This window comes from Dreissena polymorpha, chromosome 7, assembly GCF_020536995.1.
Source record: "Dreissena polymorpha isolate Duluth1 chromosome 7, UMN_Dpol_1.0, whole genome shotgun sequence".
NCBI classification, from domain to species: Eukaryota; Metazoa; Mollusca; class Bivalvia; order Myida; family Dreissenidae; genus Dreissena; species Dreissena polymorpha.
Window position 1 is genome coordinate 71830465 of NC_068361.1, and position 22116 is coordinate 71852580.

The following is a 22116-nucleotide window of genomic DNA, read 5'->3' on the forward strand; positions in this document are numbered from 1 at the left end:
ACATATATTTGACATCTGACCTTAAAGGATGACCTTGACCTTTCACCACTCAAAATGTGCAGCTTCATGAGATACACAAGCATATGAAGTTGCTATCTTCAATATAGCAAAAGTTATTGCAAAATGTTAAAGTTGGCGCAAACAGACAGACCAACAGACAGGGCAAAAACAATATGTCCCCCACTACTATAGTGGGGGACATAAAAATAGCCGACAACGACCGATTAAGCTTTAAATTCCCGGGTACGTTTTAGTATATTTACCGTACCCTGGGTACATGTAAGTATACTTAAGAGTACCCGGGGTAAATGTAAGTAGTACCCGAGCCGACAATGACCAATCGAGCCTTAATATGCCCTGTATTTGACAGACATATAAGAGACAAATGGAAAGGATGAAAAAAACAACACAGCAGTAATTAGTTTTATCAGAGACATAGATAACAGAGATAACAGAGATAGGCAGCTCGCCAAATATCGGCAAACTCTCGCGCATCCAGTGGTTTTGGCGAGATAGGTTTAATTTTAGTCTGTGCAATAAAAGAATGCATGAACATAGTTTTTACAATTTAATGATATTTCATCAAAACTTCATCATTCATAAACACATATCAATACAACTGGCATAAAAAATAAGCAATTTATTACACGTATTAAGCAAGTTGTTGATATTACAAAATTAATAACATATCGGGAGAAAACAGCTAATATTCTGCAGTTATGCAGGCAACAAACATGTAAGCATAAGAGCCATTATCGTATGGGGCAGGGTATTAATGTTGCTGAAGAAAATTCATAATCACATAAGAATTTTTCATCATGGAGATTGGACTATAAATGCGACTGAGAGTGTTAACATGTTTTTACCAAAGTCATGTAAGGAAAAAGCCCCGCCCCTTGGTGGCCATGTTTTTCATGATATCATTGGGACACTCTATAGAGTGTTAAAAAGGTTTTTCGAATCCCGGACAATCGCTCCTACGGACAATCGCTCCTACGCTAAATTTGACAAGGCGGACAGTCGCTCCTACGATGTTTTGACAGGGCGGACAGTCGCTCCTACGATGTTTTGACAGGGCGGAAAGTCGCTCCTACGATGTTTTGACAGGGCGGACAGTCGCTCCTACATTATTTTGCCAACCCGGACAATCACTCCTACATTATTTTGTCAACCCGGACAATCGCTCCTGAATTATTTTTGACTCCAAGGCAAAACATATTATTCGCTGATCAAAGGCTTACACCTATAATTAATCAACAATTATAATTGCCAACCTGTTAACAGAAAGCCAATTTAATTAACATGAGCCGATCAATTTGATTTTAATTAATTAATTTACTTACTGACAAACTATGTTACAGTTTGTCGATTCTGTAAATATAAGGTAGTTATAAGGGCACTTTGGACAATGGTTCCTACATTATTCCTATCAGGGACATTCTTTCCTATATTACATTTATTGGAATAAGTGCCATTTTGCGAATGGAATAAACATAAAAACCGCATTAAATCAATAATTGCTATAACAACAATGGTAGTATCAATCGATAATGACCACTTTGACACCTATGATGTGCCAACCGTGCATAAAGATTACAGAATGGCGTCACATTAAAGGGGCCTTTTCACAGATTTTGGCATGTTTTGAAGTTTGTCATTAAATGCTTTATATTGATAAATGTAAACATTAAATTTTAAAAGCTCCAGTAAAAAATCAAAAATAAAATTTAAAAAAGGAAAACAAAAGTAGCCCGCAGCAGGACTCGAAGTAAAAAACGCATTAGCCAACTGAGCTATCCTGCCAAGGATACATAAGATGCGTATTTTATACCTTATATCATCGTAGTTTCACAAATTTAAACGACATCACTAGAACTTTCCAAATTATTCAATCGCTTCAATCAATTATACATTGAATACAAAATTCATGAAATGCAACATAATGGCGAATTCAAATGTACAGACATTTTCGATTTCAAATTTAAATATCTGGCTTATTTTGCATTTTTCGACACAAGTTGGCAATTTTAATTGTCGGTTAATCATAGGTGTTAGCCTTTGATCGGCGTACACTACATTTTGCCGTGGAGTCAAAATAATGTAGGAGCAACTGTCTGGGTTGACAAAATAATGTAGGAGCGATTGTCCGGGTTGGCAAAATAATGTAGGAGCGACTGTCTGCCCTGTCAAAACATCGTAGGAGCGACTGTCCGCCCTTGCAAAACATCGTAGGAGCGACTGTCCGCCCTGTCAAAACATCGTAGGAGCGACCGTCCGCCCTATCAAATTTAGCGTAGGAGCGATTGTCTGTAGGAGAGATTGTCCGGATACCAGGTTTTTCTATAGCTATATATAGACATATAAGGAAAAATGCCCCACCCCCTGGTGCCCATGTTTTTGAACCAACCGGAACCATTTTTGAACTTGCCCAAGATATCATTTTGACAAATCTTCTGAACAAGTTTCATGATGACGGACAATAAACCGGAACAATTTTTTAACATGTCCAAGATTTCATTTGGAAAAATGTTCTGACCAAATTTCATGAAGTTTGGACAATTAATGTGGCCTCAAGATTGTTTACAAGGCAAATGTTGACGCCACACAACACGCACTCCACGACTGCCAAAAGGCGATCAAAAAAGCTCACCATTAGCACATTGTGCTCAGGTGAGCTAAAGGGCAAAAAGATAATCACTAGAAATTTGTTCCCACAAAAAATGGTTCTGGGCAACTTCCTAACCATGAACATATTCAGTAGTGTGTCCTGCTTCATTAACACATACTTTCATCCTTAAATATGTTTTGCCATGCTTTGATCTGAATGTAAAAAGCGAATGTCCAGGTCTCTAGCGTGCGTATTGACAATAAATTGCTTTGGATCACTTCGTTCAGTATGTAACACTCAACCCTGATAGGCACAGTGATCTCAACTTGACAGTCTCCAACGTCAGCTGAGTCTGGTTCTGTTGTTGACGATGACTAACCACACTGAGTTGCTTTGTCTTCATACAATGCAGTGTTGAGAGAAGTATCATCCTCAATTCTCAGTTATGGATTCATCCTCATCGAGCAAGAAACCATCCTCAAGCGCTGTTGGGGATGATTCATCATGTCGAGATGGCTTGTGCTTCTTCTGCACCCCATAACTCAGTCACTCCCTCCTGGGCATGGCCAAACTGAAAATACAAATGAGCATATCAGATGAACACCAAATAATATGAAATGTATTATATGCTATTCTAAATTTAGATAAAACAAGAGATGTGTTCATCAGAAACACAATGCCCCCTACTGTGCCGCAATTTGACCTTTGACCTTGAAGAATGACCTTGACCTTGAACTTCCACCACTCAAAATGTGCGGATTCATGAGATACACATGCATGACAAATATCAAGTTGCTATCTTCAATATTGCAAAAGTTATGGCCAACGTTAATTTTTTTTCGGACGGACGGACAGACTGACATACTGACAGTTCAACTGCTATATGCCACCCTACCGGGGGCATAAAATATAAAGGCCTCATGGAATTTATAAAGAAGGCACATAAGCATGCAATTTATAATGTTTCATATGTGAATTCTTTTTCTTTCTATCAGCATTTTAACCATTTTAACCCAACAACATTCAGGCTGTTTAGTTGACTTGTTACTGCATAATGTAATAATGGCAATTTCTCCATAAGATACAAAAGACTACTGCAGTTGACGGCCAGTTCCCTTTAAAATAGGATTTATGTGTGTTACATGAATATTGTAACTTAAAAACTCTTCCATTATACAAAATTCCTTTTCTTGTAATAGAATGAGCTTCATTTTTATAAATTCATTGTCATATTTAAGCAAATGAACACAGAAAGACAATAAACAACCAATCCACCATTTACACCACACAATAACTGGTAATAAGACAAAATGCTGTCTTATTTCCAGGTATTGTGTGGTATTTAATATTACCTGAGCTAAGACACCTTATTAAATTATCTTCCTATATTATAAATTGATCAACAAGTACCTGTTTTAAATTAAATTCTTAGATTTAATATTCCTTGATCAATGGATTAAAATTAAATTATTAATTAAATTCTTATCTTAATTATTAAATGACTCTTGTTTCAAAACTAAATTTATAAATTAAATCATATATTAAATGATCAATTTATTAAAACTTTCCTTAACTGATAAAACTGAAGCACTTTTTTAATTAAGCACATTCTTCGATGATTTTAACTACACAAAATAAACAAACCATTATTTATACTAATTTACACAAAGTAAGATTTTGAATGAGAATGAAGTCAAATTATAAATGTTTAAATTATTATAAAAAGTTGATTTAATTGGGGAGGGCTAATCTCTTATCTGGCACCATACTGTGTCTGCCATTATAACTTTGATATACATCAAATGATATACGTCACCATTCGGTGGACGGACGGACTGACCGACATGTACAAAAAATCTACCCCCTCTTCTTTGAAGGGGGCATAAATATGGGAAACCATAAAACTATTGAAATCAGAAATTTGCTTATATATAAATGCATAATAGATTGTTAAATGAGGCATGTATTGATACGTCTTGCTAATTATAGCATTTAAACTTAGAGCAGATAATATAAAGATTTTTTAGAGATTAAATTTTCCCCCCACAACTAAAATTTTGTACATAACATCTAACTGTATTTTTTTCTTTATCAATTGCGGATTTTAAAAATTCACTTAACTTTGTTAAAACAGAAAGAGCTTTCTCTTACATCACACATTCTCACAAGTCATATATTTGTACAAAATGCATAAACATATTTTTGGTGTTATTTTGATGCATGTGTATTGTGTATTTATTATTATGGTAGTTTGATGTTTAGCTGTATATGCTTATGTCGCAAATAAACTCGCTGTTCTGTTCTGTTAATTTTATAATATTGGGATTTATTGTGCTCGAATAAAAGTCAGGGGAAGTCTACACTGTGTATTAGCAACCTGCTGTGTTGATCACTATCTTATTAGCTCAATACACAGGCACCTGGCTACTGTACTGGAAAAATTGGATTTACTGCCAAAATAACTGATTTCATTTATTGCTAAATTGTTGTGTACCTTAAAAAAACTTCAATAAATAGTAAACGCTCTACCATTGTCTTATATTTATACCATTTGAAAAAGTTAATGACAATTATTGCAAGCATCCGTTTTATTTACCATTATTATTTTAAATACGCGTTCAATGGCAAATAATACAGGTAAAATCATTATTTGATGTGGATATCAGTACAATTAATAAATTTTAATAAATGTCTATATATTCTAAGCATAGCATACGCAATTGTATAATTCCGAACTAATATAATTTACTTAAATATGATCTAGCTAGAATCAACATCAACATGGATCAACATCACCGTTGTACTTTTTATTTAGTTTTCAGTAATCTGTCCTTGAAATAGAGGTAGCCTTATTAAAGACAGCGCTAAGTGTTAAAGTGGAGATTAAGAAATAAGATCTATTGCATCGCACTGGCGGTATAGCCTGTAGTCTTAAATAAGACACATTTAAGACATGGATAAAATACAATTATGACACATATGAATCTTTCATTTCTTCAAAAAATAAGCACGTAGTCACATATAAATAAGACACATTTAAGACACATAAACAATATGAATAAGACACATTTGAATCTTTCATTTCTTAAAAAAAGCATGTGAATCTTTAGAATACAATATAAAATAACATGTATTACTGACACATTATTCTCAAACAACATGTTTAATTAAAAAAATGTATCCGTACAATACTCAATATCCTTTTACAATGAATTTAACAAGTTTTCTTTAATGACCGATTCATCAAAGAAACACAAATTCCCAACCATTAACAACATGTTCAATTAAAAAAAAAAATGTTTCCGTACAATACTCAATATCCTTAAAAAATATTGCTCAAAAATCTGTTTTACTATATAACGTCTGGCATTTTTACCTTTGGCATTTTTACCTATGGCATTTTTACCACTTTACCTCTGGCACTTTTACCGCTGGCATTTTTACCTCTGGCATTTTTACCGCACACCATATAAATGGGTATCAAAAAGTAAATTTCAGTAGTGTTAAAGATATCATAGCAAATTCAATAAGTATACTGTATTGATATGACAGAAATTAAAATTCAAGTATGAACTGTGTCCACTTTATCAAATTCTAGTATTTTAAATGGGTCCAGTTTATAAAACTTCTTGTATTGAAATTGGTCCACATTCTCAATGGTATCGTATACAAATGGGTATGCTTTAAAAAAAAATCTTGTATCAAAATGGGTGTACTTTATCAGAGTTCCAGTATAAAAATGGGTCACATTTCGCAAGTCTCAGCGGTCTCAGTCCCCCCCCCCCCCCCCAAAGAAATACTTAAATTACTTCCCAAAATGTATAATATATTATAACATCATTATTTTTTTTGCAAGCATTCCCCACACATTTGGCAACGTCAATATGGTGAAATAATCAAAAATAATATTTTCATGATATTGTTGAAAACACAATAAGAATCTTTTATTGACATACCATATATATATATATCGCTCAAATCAGCCAATGGAATAAATGAAGTGTCTTTATTTGTGTCTAGCCGCAGGAAATTTTATTGGACAGTCTGTCTTACAAAGGTCAGGTAAGGTAAAAAGCTGGCTTAGACAGCTTCCACGAGAAAGTACAATTGAAACATATACATGTAACTGTTAAGCATGTGCTAATTATAGCAAAAAACAAAACCTGCATATTTAATTGGCTCTGGAGATAATCTGTCTACTGGGGTCGGTGATGTCCCCCAATAGCTTATCTTATTAGTTAATTTATAAACTGCAGTGTGATAGCTCTTATAATGAAGTGAAGCAAAATGTCTATGTCACAAAAGAATGTTACTCTCAGTTGCAACTGGGCAAACATGTGGTCAATAACTCGAAAAAAAAATCAATGAAATTAATGATTTTAACTTATTTTTTAACATGATTAATGTTTTTTTTCATTGATATATTATTAATTGGTAATCTCAACCAAAGTGATCAAATTGATTACAAATGTATTAATTCATGCATTTAATAATATTTGGGCTTCTAGACCCTTTATCAACCACTGTTCATCTATAAAAAAAAATCCTATTCTTATTAAGGGTGTCACGATACGCTCCCCTTCATTACTATACGTATCGCGGTACAGTGTGTACGATACAATACGTAATGGGATACGTATTGTCAGATGGAAACAACATACAAACCATTTTAAACCATTTTTTCAATTTTATTTAAAGACCTCTACATACATTCATTTCTTTAATTTGTAAAAAATGTTTTTTTATTTTAAATTCATGATTACAAAATTTGTCATTTAAAAATGTGATATGAGATGATATTGGGAGAATTTCCGTTAACATTGATCCAATTACTGTGCCACATATTTTATTGATTGCGCCAATGAAATCTTTCTTGCCGCGTATTGTTACAACATCCAAACATTTAAAGTTTACTTGGCGCGTTGGCGCATATGAAAAATGCTGTACCGTACCATACGCACTCGAAGGCGTATCATGCACCGTACTGAGAGGAGACTATTACGATATACCGTCCCACAGAGTACCGTGACACCCTTAATTCTTATCCTATTAACTTGCACAAAAAAGAAAGATGCATGGTACTGCACGATTATTGCATTTGATGTTCATGGGCATTTGAAAAGTGCGGTCACTCATTCAACTTCTATCAGAAAGGAAAGAAAATGCCAGAGTCTCTCCACTGGTGCAGAAGTTGCATGAATTGCTTTTTTAAAATGTAACTTGTATACATGGGTTAACATGGTTCACTAAAATTCTCATGAAATCAATTATTTGACTGATTACTTAACTGTTCCCACACCTAATTAAGCTCCAACACTTATTTTTTGCATAAATGCAGATCATCAATGCAATAGACTGTATTTGGAACTCAACTAATCGTTAGGTACAATAAACTTTTTACCATTATGACCCTACTGTCACATGAATATTCTGGTACCGTACTTACTTAGTTTGAACAAGACTATTTCCAAGCAATATAAGTCCAATACCGATGAAACTCCACCATTTTCAGCAATATTTCTAGTCTATTTGTTGCCATACCAATCAGAATTATTGACATTGGAACACAATGAATTGACATGCATAATCTCCATGTTGCCTTCTATCCATGTTTCAAGTTTCATGAAAAAATATGTAGAACTTTAAAAATTATCGCAGGATCCACTATTTTCAGCAATATTTATAATCTATTTGTTGCCATCGCAACCATAATTCTTGATGTAGGAACAAAATGAAGTGACGTGCATAATCTCCATATTGCCATCTATCCATATTTTCAAGTTTCATTAAAAAATATGAAGAACTTTTAAAGTTATCACAGGATCCAGAAAAGTGTGACTGACTGACTGACTGACTGACTGACAGACAGAGCAAAAACCATAAGTCCCCTCCATTTTCACCTGTAGGGGGAATAACAATACGCATTCCCGTGGATCTAGGTCAATTTTATTTGTACCTCATGTAAATTAGTGGAAAAACCAGTTGTAGGCAAGTTCCAAATAAGAACTATTGTTCAGACTTAATCCCTTTAAATACCCCTCGGACCGAGAGCTATCAGAGATCTACACCACTTTAGTAATTAACTACATGAGAAGTTGGCAAGTGTCTGATGTTGTTAATGTGTCATTTGTCTTCATGAATTGAAATTGAATCTGCTTTTTGGTCAAAAGTAATCATAATCATAAAATAATAATGAGTAATGACCTCTTGTAGAGGTAATCTATAAAATTATTATTTAAGTAATACAAAAGCTATAATTAATGATCAATCCATGATTAATGAAAAAAGTAATCAATTAATAATCATGATGATAACAGATTAACAATTATGATTACCCCATGTCTGCTACTGGCAACTTATTGAAAATATAACCCCATTTCTCAGGTAAAAAGTTTCATCAACTCATCAAATAATTATGAAATGGTATTTGTACTAAATACTTCACAGTAAAAATGAAAGTTAGATTATAATTTGACATTTGCACAACAGTAGATAGCAGCTTGTGCTTCAGTGATGTGAGACACAAAGAAACTATTATCAAGCATGTGCAATACCCTTAATGTTTTGAAGCATATTTAATTTGCATGAAATGTACAACTCTTTTATCTTAAAATAATTAATGAGAAAATCAGAGCTTCCCTTGACATACTTTTTTGTATCTTCATCACACCCTAGAGTGAATTAAAAAGAGCCAAAACAAAAACACAATTTCTGATAGAATATTGGAAATAGTGTCACAAAGCATTTGGAGAGAATGTTCAAAAGAAATTGTAAATCAGGGCTCGAAATTAACACTCGCACACTCGCAAAATGCCAGTGAAAAATACTGATTAGGAGTTAAGTTTTAAGCCACTAGTATTTTTTTGCGAGTACATAAATAGTGGGAAAAAAACTAGTAATATAAATGCACTCGACGTCATGAACGCTAAACCGTAGCTGGGCTCGAAATTAACACTCGCACACTCGCAAAATGCGAGTAAAAAATACCGAATGCGAGTCAAGTTTTAAGCCACTAGTATTTTTTTGCAAGTAAATAGTGAAAAGAAATGAGTAGGTATAATGCTGCTCGACACATGATCACTAAATCTTAGGTCAATTTATAGAACGCCCAAGAACCCTTATGCGTAAGCGCGCACCTTGTATGTAGACTGGTATATACAGACACGCGGGTGGTATTGGTACAAAGGAAGTGAAACAGTCGACTATTCACACATGTTCATTGAAGCGAAAAATAACTTGTCACTTTATTCCCACAGACGGAAATAACACAAAATATACATAATACAAAAGATAAAGCAAAGTTAACCGTTTAGTTAGAAAAAACAGATTTTAAACCCTTCTATGAAAACAGTGAATTAGTGGAAAAAATAACTTAAAATAAGACTAAAACTTGTTATAGATGAAGATGGTCAATCAACCTAATGTGATACAAGGAACTGATATCTTTGTATGGTTGCAGAAATAAAATGTGTATACATGTTAAGTACTTTTATTTTGTTTAAATAGAACTAAACTAAAAACCAAGGGTTTTTTATGTTTCCATCAAAATTTGCAAGAATGTTTTTGATTTTGCGAGTTGGTATTAAAGCTGCTCGCAATTTTTTGCAAGTAGAAACAAAAGTTAAATTCGAGCCCTGCGTAGGTCAATTTATAGAACGTCTGAATACCTGTATGCGGAAGCGCACACCTTGTATGTAGACTGGTATACTTATAGTACAGATACGAGGATAGTATTGGAACAAAGAACGTGAAACAGTTGACTATTCACATTTGTTCATTGAACTTGAACAGACATGGCGTCGAAGCCAAACATAATTAGTTTCTTTTTGCATACAGACGGAAAAAAAATACGAAAGATGAAGTAAAGTTAACCGTTGATTTGTATTTTGGTGACGTCGCACTCAACACACGATATCATAGCTGATTTTTTTCAATATTTGAAAAGTTTTAAACCCATTAAAAATATCCCAAACTGACACTTAAACTTTGTTTTCTGAGTGAACACGACACACTTATATTCGAAAACAATGCCCTTATGGTCCAAGGAACTGATATATTTGTATGATTGCAGAAATAAAATGTGTATGTTAAGAACTTTTGATTTTGTTTTAATAGAACTAAATTAATGTCCGAACTTTTTTATGTTTCCTGCAAAATTTGCGAGACTGTTTTTGATTTTGCGAGTTGGTATTAAAGCAGCTCGCAATGTTTTGCAAGTAGAAAAACAAGTTAATTTCGAGCCCTGTAAATACATTTTAAATGTTTATTTATGGATTATGATGAACAATTTAATGATCAATATAAAAAGTGCTTATGAAATGCTGGGAACAAATTAAAATGAATGTTGCCTGATTGAAATCCCATTGTGGTTTTTCCAGAGACTGTTTATCATCTTTGATGTGAGGTGTGAGCATTTAGAAGCCCTTAAATCAATTGAAAGTCTGTCACATTGAATCTTAAATTATGATACTGAATATTGAATTGTGTAAAAGGTCCCTTTTTTGGGCTGGACTAAATGACTGCCAACGTATGACATTGAACAACAAGTTTTACTGTAAAGTGTCAAATGAGCAGTACAACAATTGGCCCAGTGACACCCCATTTGCACAAATATTTGTTTGGTACTTTTTCAATCATTTTTAACCCTAGCATTATAACTCCTTAGTAAACTCCTAACAACAAGTATCGTTGAAAGCGATGGATGCTCCCCGATGATGCGCTTTGTCAATCTATGTGTTAATAACCACCTAAAAAAATATATTATTAGCCTCGGTGACCTTGACCCCAAATGACATCAAGCGTCATCAAAAGGTAGAGGTCTATATATGTAAGGTACCTACATGCCAAATATGTAAGAGATCAGTAAAATATTGAAGGCGCTATGAAAAACTGTAACAAAAGTGTGACGGAAAAATATATAATTAGCCTCGGTGACCTTGACCTTTAACCCAGTGACCTAAAAACTCATCAAAAGGTAGAGGTCCATGCAAGGTACCTACATGCCAAATATGAAAGAGATCGGTAAAGTAGTGAAGGCGGATGGCCCTATGAGAAACTGTAACAAAAGCGTGACGGAAAATCTATTATTAGCCTCGGTGACCTTGACCTTGAACCCAGTGACCTTAAACCTCATCAAAAGGTAGAGGTCCATGCAAGGTACCTTCATGCCAAATATGAAAGAGATCAGTAAAGTAGTGAAGGCCCTATAAGAAACTGTAACAAAAGCATGACAGAAAATCTATTATTAGGCCTCTGTGACCTTGACCTTGAACCCAGTGACCTCAAACCTCATCAAAAGGTAGAGGTACATGCAAGGTACCTTAGACATGCCAAATTTGAAAGATATCCGTAAAGTAGTGAAGGCCCTATGAGAAACTGTAACAAAAGTGTGACAGAAAATCTATTATTAGCCTCGGTGACCTTGACCTTGAACCCAGTGACCTCAAACCTCATCAAAAGGTAGAGGTCCATGCAAGGTACCTACATGCCAAATATGAAAGAGATCGGTAAAGTGTTGAAGGCGCTATGAGAAACCGTAACAAAAGTGTGACGGAAAGAAGGAAGGAAGGAAGGACAAACACTATATGCTCCGCCAAAATTTTATTTCGGGAAGCATAAAAATATAACACTTGTTTAACCCTTTCCCACACAAAAGCAAAGTGGAAGTGGCTATGTGCAAACAGCATAACTTCAGAACAGCCTGTGAATAAAATGCAGGCTGTTCAGGTTTTATGCTGTTTGCTGCTCATCAGTATCTAAGGGTTGGAAATGAAGCCTTTAAAACTTGGATTTAGTAAGAAAGGTCTTGAATTAAATATAACTTTCTAAGTGACTACAAATGCGTCAAAATACGTATCTAAGGGGTAAAGGGATAAACAAAAAGTAAGGATTTGTAGTAAAAAACTAAGAAGATTGCCAGTAGTATTAAAAACAAATAAAACTATGTATTTAAAACTGATAATATTGTCTTTGTGAAATTAATCTGCAGATTCATTAGCCAATTGTTCTCAATAATTAAATCAAATACAACTGATAGATTTACCATGCCAACACATTGTTTAAAACAATTATTATAATACTTGTTTTCCTCAATAAAAAAACAACCTATTTCGTCTTCATTTAAAATTAATAAAAAACCCTCAAATCTCAAGATTGTTTGACCTGGAGATAATAAGATATTTGTGTGGAGTGTGTCCTTCAGCTTATCAGTTACTGTGTTACTGATTGTAATCTAATAAACCGTGGGTGACTGTGCTCTCTAGGGGTCTAAGGTGACAAAATAAGATAAGACTGGATGCATGTATTTAAGAGGGCATAAGGCACTATTTGGATTTTTTAAATTAATAAATGACATTAAATAAAAATAGAAACTAACAAACTAACAGCTCATAGATTATGGGCATTCAATAGTGGTGATATTATATTGTTAGCAAAAAACAACTGCATTCATTTATCAAAAAGAAACTTAACACATAAAATTGTCTATTTGGTATCTGAAAAATCTTTTCTTGCTGAAATTGTGATGTGCACACCATCAATGCATTTGGTTACGTAATATCCCATATTTCTACGAATTCACTGATGGTATTGACACAACTTACATGTAACTGTAACAATAATAAATATTAATAATAATTATAATGCGAAAAAGTTTCCATCGTAGATTTTCATTTACAAGTAATTGATCGCCTGATAATAAAGGCCAATTTGGTGCAGTCACACCAGCAACAAGTATTTGATTTCCATTCTGGGACCAGGGTCCATGTAAATTGTTTCGGAGGTAACAATACAATATAGGTGGAGCTAAAATTAGGTACTCTGGTTGATCCACATGGCACATGACCATGTCAACTTTAAAATATGTTTTTCAGTGAGTCAGAGATTAATGCATAGAATTAAGCTCTTGAAAATTCTTCCCACATTTTGAGTCTTAACTGCAGGAGCTCCAGGTCAACACATTGTCATAAGCATGATAATACATATTCATCATCACACACTGTCATGTAATTATTCAGGTGAGGAAGGAACTAAGAAATAAAATATATGCACACATGCACACATTTGTTCACAACCTGTGGCTTTCAAGCCTAAAAGATGCAGCAGACGTAAACATCCTCAGGTGTGAAAAAATGATGTTCAATAAATTAAAAATAATCTACAGTAGATACACTTGATTAACCACACAGACGAAATCTACAGTACTGTAACGACACTTAAGCATGTGAATAATTTCATCATTGTTCAATTAATGGATTTTTTTCAACATTTGACCAACAAAATTTTTGTTGTAGTAAATACATTCAATACCAACAACAAAAAAATCAATTATAAAAGTGGATAACATTCATTAACCCTTTCAGTGCGGGAACCGAATTTTAAAGGCCTATGCAAAACATGGCGTCTCATCAGGATCCAAACTGTTTGCTATTCTGATAGTATTCTTTGAAAAAAATCAAAGAAAATGCTAATTTTAGAAATTCAGCAGACGACGTTTTAGCAGACAACAAATTTTCCAGCTTGCAAAGGGTTAAGGGGGCAGGGGATATATTTTTGCCCAAAATTCAAGTTCCGAAAGGCAGCAAACAGTCAAATCCATTTCATCAAAACAGAAAGTGACACAAGAACGCCTATTTGTGTCAGTGTCATAACATAGCGCTAAGGCAACATGCATTGAAAATAAAACCAAAGACAAGGCCAGCTTCTTCACTTGTGAAACTATTGCCCTTGATCTTCCCCCTGGAAGCGAGACAATTCACCCCCAAGACAATTGACATGACGCCTTATCTATGATCGCTCCGCCCACTAGAATTGATCCACCAATCAGCGATCGATTAATCGGGCGCACTCGTTAGCAACGACCTGTCCGCCATTTTCTAGACAAGCTACATGTTTAGGTTCACTTTTATTCCAACGAGTTTCTTTTGTTTTCCTCTTTAAAAAAACGATTAAAAATGGTTAAACGGTGTCAATGGGGATTATGTAACTCGGACAATCGATATCCTGACAGATTAGTTGGTGACATTGAATTTATTTCGTTTCCAAAGCGGAAATTTCCAACGAGGCAATGCGGTCTTGACAAGAGCGAGTGGAAGCTTCAAGAATTACCGAGATCCCCTTTATAGAACATTAATTATTTCACAAACTTGAAATGTCATATAAGCAATAACTAAGCATTATTAAGTATGTATTATGTCACATGTTCATGTAAAATAATTGAGAATTTGGTACCCAATTCGTGTTACTTTACTACGAAATCCCCGTTAAAAATCGCGTTTCTGTGTGTGTCAGAAACAAGTGAAAACCATTTTGTTATTATTTTAATAAAGACGTATCGATAAATGCTATTGTAAAAGAGTTATTATTACTGATATTAGTTAACCAATAAATGAGGTAACTTCGGGGAAGTCGGTACCTGCGCGAGCGTCTGATATTGGTAGCCTTATTAATTTATAATAGCCTGACCGTATTCCATTTCGTACAACGCTAATTTTATATCAGACAATGTCCAAACTTACTGTGTTGTTTTTGCGCTTTAAATTATACTGATTGATAAATGTCCCATAAGCAATGTTTAATATGATTAATATCACTTTTATACGCAATAACATGTGGGATTGAGGTACCCACCTGGCGTCAGAAAGCGCATAAAAACTTCACCAAATTCCCAGTTATAAAGCGCTATTTCGTGTCGAATACACGGGTAGGGGGGAATATTTCAGTAAAAATTTTGTTAATAACACGGGTAAATACCTGTGAAGTGTTAATTTATTGCAAATTCCACCATTACACGTAATAACGGGTTCGATTTCGGTAAGCGTGCAAGTGTTTGGGAGCGTGTTTAATGTACCGATTTACCCGTTATAAATAGCTGGTGTTCTCTTTAATCGTATATTTTTTTTGCATTTGCAGAATAACTAAATTGCATCAACTCCTTTACAAGTGTAATATGGTGTTAAACAAGTCCATAAAATCATCTGGAGTATCGCGTAAATCTATATGCAGTCTCTAGGCAAAGAAGCCATTTTGGTGAAAGCTTGTCTAGGTTTTCTTCCCGCTGAGCCACGTGATTAAGTGGGCGGAGCAATCACTGATAAGGCGTCATGTCAATTCACCCCGAGGAGACAATTCACCCCCTAGACAATTCACCCCTGCTCCTGGACAATTTTTTTTTATCTTTTGCTGTTTGTTTAGGATTTAGTAATTACAGATATCTTTTTTCTAAGGATAGTTATTTGTATTCTTTTTTATTTTTATGAAGTTCTAATAAAAGCATATTAAGATGTTCTCAGAATTTCTTTCTTTTTTTCATAAAATTACTTGCAATTGAAACATAACTGTGCTTTTTATCTATTGATGTTTGTTTTTGTTATTAACAATATCTTATTATTAACAATATCTTATTATTGTTTTTATGTCATTAAATAATTTATTATGTGTTTATGTTTTATTTAAGATTGATTTTATTCATTAAAACAGTTTATATTTGTAAAAAGTGTATAAATAAATAATAATGGTATTGGATACATTATTTGGAAATAATCTAATTGTTTTATTTGATAAGTTATGCAAGATTTCGAAATTTTTATAAAATTACTATATTTATTTTTAAATGGGAAATATAATATAAAATATTTGTCACATAATCAGTCAACAAAGTAACAACACCTAAAAAACAACCTTTTTCACACCCATAAAGGTATCAATAAACAGATAATCTGTCAGGCATTTAGAGCTGATGAGGGTACTGATTATCTAATGGTAGATAAGGCTATTACTGATTGGGGTTGCTTAGAGATAAGGCTGTAGTATGGCAATGAGTTAACATACTGTATGATTGAAGTGGACTTGAATTGAGTACAATTTTTGTAAAAAGTACATTACATTTCAAAACATTTTTAAGAGGAGCATACTAGCGGTATTATAGTAGATTTAATAAATCATGAGGTATTGGTGTATAAGTAGCATTTTAAAAAATTATAACATAAAATGGTGTGAATTTGATACTGGCTTTGAAAAGAATACTGATAATTGCAGACTAAAATATGTTTCAATACACAACATTACAAAACACAACTTCTATCACTAATCCTTCGATGAGAGAAAATCCAACAACTTAATGGATAATAAGAATAAAAATAATAATTTTGTTAATGAAACACTTTTGTTTATAGGCAGTTAAATAAAAATAATAATCAAAATATCAGGTGAACAACAATGGAATTTTTTAATACAATACCAGGTCTTAGAATTGCCCAGCCCAACATAATTATTTGTCAATGTGTGTAACTGAAGTCTTTGTTTATCTGTGTTGACACTTTGATAAAGCCTTGTCAGGTGTGTGAATGCTTATCATGTACCATCATGTAACTCTAATGGAACTCAAAACTCCCCATTTTTCTCATGTAACTGCGGCGTGCGTCAGGGAGAAAATTTATCGCCCATCCTCTTTTCCCTTTTCCTAAATGACCTTGGGAATTACTTAGAATCTAAAGGCCACCATGGTATAGAACTTACAAATCCAGAAAACGATATTGCTACTTTTCTCAAAATAATTGTACTATTATATGCAGACGACACAGTCTTAATTGCTGAAAATGCCCAAACACTACAAAACTGTCTGAATGACTTTGCTGATTACTGTAAAACATGGAAGTTAAATATAAATAAGGATAAAACAAAAGTAATTATTTTCGGATCAAGGCAAAATAGAAACTTCTCTTTTAAAATAGACAACACGTCTCTAGAAATTGTTAACTCATACAAATATCTAGGTGTTTTTTTAGCAAAATCTGGTAGCTTCCTAACTGCAAAGAAACATCTTGCACAACAAGCAAGGAAAGCAATGCACCTACTCTATTCAAGAATTAATAACCTTAATTTACCAATATATCTGATATTAAAACTTTTTGATAACACTATCCTGCCAATATTAACATATTCAGCAGAGGTTTGGGGCTATGAAAGCATTGATTTACTAGAGAAAATACACAATGAATTTCTGAGAAAAATTTTCAATCTAAGAAAAAGCTCCCCACTTTATATGATATACGCAGAATTCGGAAGATACCCCATAGATCTCTCTATAAAAGGCAGAATGATTGCATACTGGAATAGATTAATAACTGGGAAACCGGATAAATTAGCATATCTCATATATAAATACATGTTAAACCTTCCTAACTTTGAATCTAAATGGATAAATTATGTAAAAAATATCTTAACACAAACTGGCAGAAATTACATATGGCTAAATCAAGATCAAATCCAAAATAAAAATATAAAGTACACTATAATAAAGGGCATATTACTTAATCAATACCAGCAAACCTGGCATACCTCACTTCAAAACTCAACAAAAGGCTTAAACTATTCAATATTTAAGGATAAGATTGAATTAGAGAAATATTTAATCACACTAACTAAATATGAATCATCTTTATTTATTAAACTTAGAACTGGTAATCACTTTTTCCCAAATGAGACAGGTAGATGGACCAATCAAGACATAAATGAGAGAACATGCCCTCATTGTACATGCAGAGATGTGGCGGATGAATTTCACTACATGCTTATATGTCCCTTTTTTAATGAACATAGAAGGAAGTTTATAAAAAATACTACTACTGTAGAACAAATACGCTAAAATTTAAAGAATTGTTGACAACAAGGTCCTTAAAGGATTTTAAAAAATTATGTAAATTCATAAAAGTATTATTTCAAACATTAACCCGCTGATAAGTTTAACTTGGTGTATATGTTAAATTATGTTTGTTATCTTTTATGTATTTCAACAATTAAACCTCATAAGACTAATTCATATCCACAAAAAATATTACTTTAAACGCTAACACGTTGATAAATTTATTTATATAGAGAACAAAATCATGTCTAATGCAGTACTTTTTGCATTTCGTCTCAATCAATCAATTAATATTTTATAAGATGAATTAATCATCTTACATATTGGTATTACTACATCATAGTTCATGTTGAATACCTAACTTCATTCACTACGCATGTTTAAAATATTTTTACGCATGTTTTTTCAATCTGGCAACAAATATCAATGTCACAAATTTGAAATTACTGATTTACTCATAAATGTTGTTAGCAAATTGTGATTTATATTTTAAACCTTGCACTAGCCAAATTATATGCAATGTACATGTATGTTTGTATCTCAAGCTTATTGTTAACCTTGCTGGAATATGTTTTTTAATCAATGACACTTGACACTTATTACTTATTGCAGCAATTCTACTCATCCCCCCTCTCCATCACCCATCCATGCCTTTCACCATTGATTTCATGTGCCATGTGTAAACTTACACAACTTCACAAATACATGTACAGTAAAGTACTTTTTGTCATGCAATCTCACTACTGCAGGTCAAATCGACACAATTTAGTACATGATTATATAAAGCTACTTGCTGAAACAATAACATAAAGTCCTTTACTTACGAATCACATGGTCACTGACACAGGACAAACATGGGCATGGTTAATCTGGCCTGACACAACATCGGTCAATGTCACATGAATGGGTCACTTCACATTTGATCACTTAATTTAAACACACCAATTAATCCCAAGTAGAATTACATTAACAAACAATTTCGGTCTACAAAATGTAAATCTATACGTCACTTTTGAAAGTTTAGTTAATATGCGATCTATAAATGAAACACTCTCCACGATTATTCTACAGAGGAAACAGTGAAAACACAAACAATACGCACATTTCTGACCTAATTCCAGGGTTTACACACAGATCAGCGAAGCGCTGCAGACAAAAATAAATTAACCAATCAAATTCACCGGGTTTTAAATAGAACCGAATGGAAAAACCATAACTATAGTCTGCATCAGTAATCCATGTAAACAAACAGGTTATTCAGGCCAAAGGAATAAAAAATGTTTATTTCTCAGGTCAACATCATCATTCCCCCACTCAATTCAAATGTATGTCTCATATCTTTTTTCATCTCCACTTCTCTTTCTCTTTTCTATTTTCTATGTAAAGTTTAACACCATGTCACAATTGTTAATAACTCTTTGTAAAAGATGCATTGTCACTGTATACTCATGTGTCACTATATTTGTGATTTGAGCTTAATAAAGGTTATGTTGTTGATGTTGTTGTTGCTTGATTGTAATACCCATTAATAGCACGCTTCCAACCAGATTAAATTTCCTTTCTTTAATTAAGGTTTTCTTATCAATTAAACCATAATATTTTATTAAATTAATTATCCCATCTAACATGAATAAATAAGTAATTGTCATAATGTAAAATTCTAAGAATTAAATGAAACTAATTAATCAACTTCAATATTTGACAAAGTTCTCAAATAATAAAATAGCAGTTAACCTAATAATATTATTTCAGTCTTCACGATAGTTCATTTTATCCACTAGCCATTCGGGCTACTGGAATGGTAAAGACAAGTAGCCCAGCAGCAAAATTACTATCCCAAAGTAAATTTGTTAAAATATACACCCTGATAAAGGGTTTCATCTTTCAATAGCAGTTAATCTATTAAAAGTAAAATTGTATCCAGGGTATGTTAACTGTAAAGCCTATTGCAAAAACAATTGCAACACAATATAACAAGTCAGTGTAATTATGTCCTTTATTAATTATAAGTATTTAACATGTGATAAACAACTTCTTCGTTCATCTAATCATCACTGCAATCCTGGAGATCCTCTTAGTCAGAAACCATATCCTGTAAAACAAGCAACCTGATAGTTATTTTCCAGAAGTTTACTTGACAAGTGAAGGCATAGATGGCATACTTTTATCATACATGTTGACTTTTTTCTTATGCTGTGTTTTAAAGCGTAGCTTATTAAACTCTGTCTTACAGAAGTAGCTTCTCCTTCATCACTGATTTTTTACTACTTTTCTTGAAATTCACGTTTCCGTGATTTTTCATAGTCATTTGTTGACTTACGATCAGAAGTGGGCAGTTTCTTGCCAGGCTTCACACCAGCTACGTATTTAAGCATTATGCAGCCTTATGCGCGTAGGGACTTACAACTTTGGAAATAAACCCACAAACAAGGTTACAAAGTAAAACGATGTTTATTCGGGAAATGCAAGCCGCGTACGTCGATAAGTTTACTTCAGCAGAAAAACACATCAGCATGACGTGTGCCACTAGTAAATAACCAGTCTAAATTGTTCACCATGTGGCCTGTGTTACGACTCGAAAATGACCGTTGAATGTATGGACCAATCGGAACGCGTTTAAATCTCGTATTTTAGGCGAAGTTGAACGAAGTTCTGTCGGAAATCTTCGCGACGTACTCACAAAATAATGACTTTTATCACACTTAAAAATGAAACAATATTGATACACGGAATTTCTACTGGCCCGACGGGCGTACAATATGGCAATTTTAATAGGCCCGAGCTATAATTTACACGCCCAGGCCAACGGGCGTGCGCTTATTTCGCAGACTGTTATTTAAATCCAATGCACAAATATTATAAATACAAAATACTTAATTTGTTTCAATTTTATATGTTGTAACACAGTTTATAGAAAAATAACATTGGTTGGATTGCATTTGACAAAAAACACTATTTCATCTTTCATTTACATACTACATTTATTATCTTCACATCAAAATTGTGCTACAAAGTCAAAATTATAACCCCAAACATCTGTTCACAACTTATTTTTAAATATGACAAAAGCAAATGACAATACAATATCATATAAAAAATATGGCAGTGAATTGTCTTGGGGGTGTATTGTCCAAGGAAATCAAATTCTGGAGTGAATTGTCCAGGGGATGAATTGTCTTGGGGGTGAATTATCTGACACCCTTTTCCCCACCCACCTACTTTTTAATGAAAAATTGAGAAATTTTACCCATTTAATGGCATGCAAAGTACATTCAAACAGAATGCAATTCTAGTTTTGGCTACATTACTCATTAATTTCAACCATGTGCTGTGCTTATTTAACTACAAGTCTTTAGATTTTTCACAATTTACCTTTAAAGTTCTGTTCTGTTTCTGCAGCGTGAAATATTGACCTTCGGCTTCGCAAAAATCTCCTTTTTGGAGATCCAAAATATCCTTGCAAGGGAGCTGTCGCTAGTTTCAATGTTGTTTTTTTTACAATATTTTGAGACAGCCTTTCTTAAACCTAACACAAGAAATACCTTTTATAAATTCCTAATCGATTTTTAAAGACCATAGGTTACCCATACCCTAAAGATATGTAATTTTTTCCCCCTTTCACTGATATGTGCTCGGTACGACTAAAGAGCGTTATATGTCTATGTAGTGTCTATCGCAACCGTTGTTTATTTTTGGTGTTTTCACTTCATGTACACTTATATTTGTTAATGCAGCATCAACATACTACAACAATATCCCGGAAAGAGAAAAATAATGCATTTGAATATCAACCGTAGTTTCGTTTTGACAACTGACGACATACAAGATTCGATTTACGAAGTGAATCTTAATCTAGTTTTAGTGCAGA

General features: G+C 33.4%; 1 long non-coding RNA gene across 1 annotated transcript; it reads right to left on the bottom strand.

Moving 5' to 3' along the window:
- Positions 1–409: 409 nt before the first annotated feature.
- LOC127837334 (uncharacterized) lies at positions 410–21697 on the bottom strand. The gene is made up of 2 exons (XR_008029230.1): positions 21621–21697; positions 410–3179 (listed from the first exon to the last, which is right to left on the bottom strand). It is a non-coding gene; the product is annotated as an uncharacterized LOC127837334 (long non-coding RNA).
- Between the last annotated feature and the right edge of the window lie 419 nt (positions 21698–22116).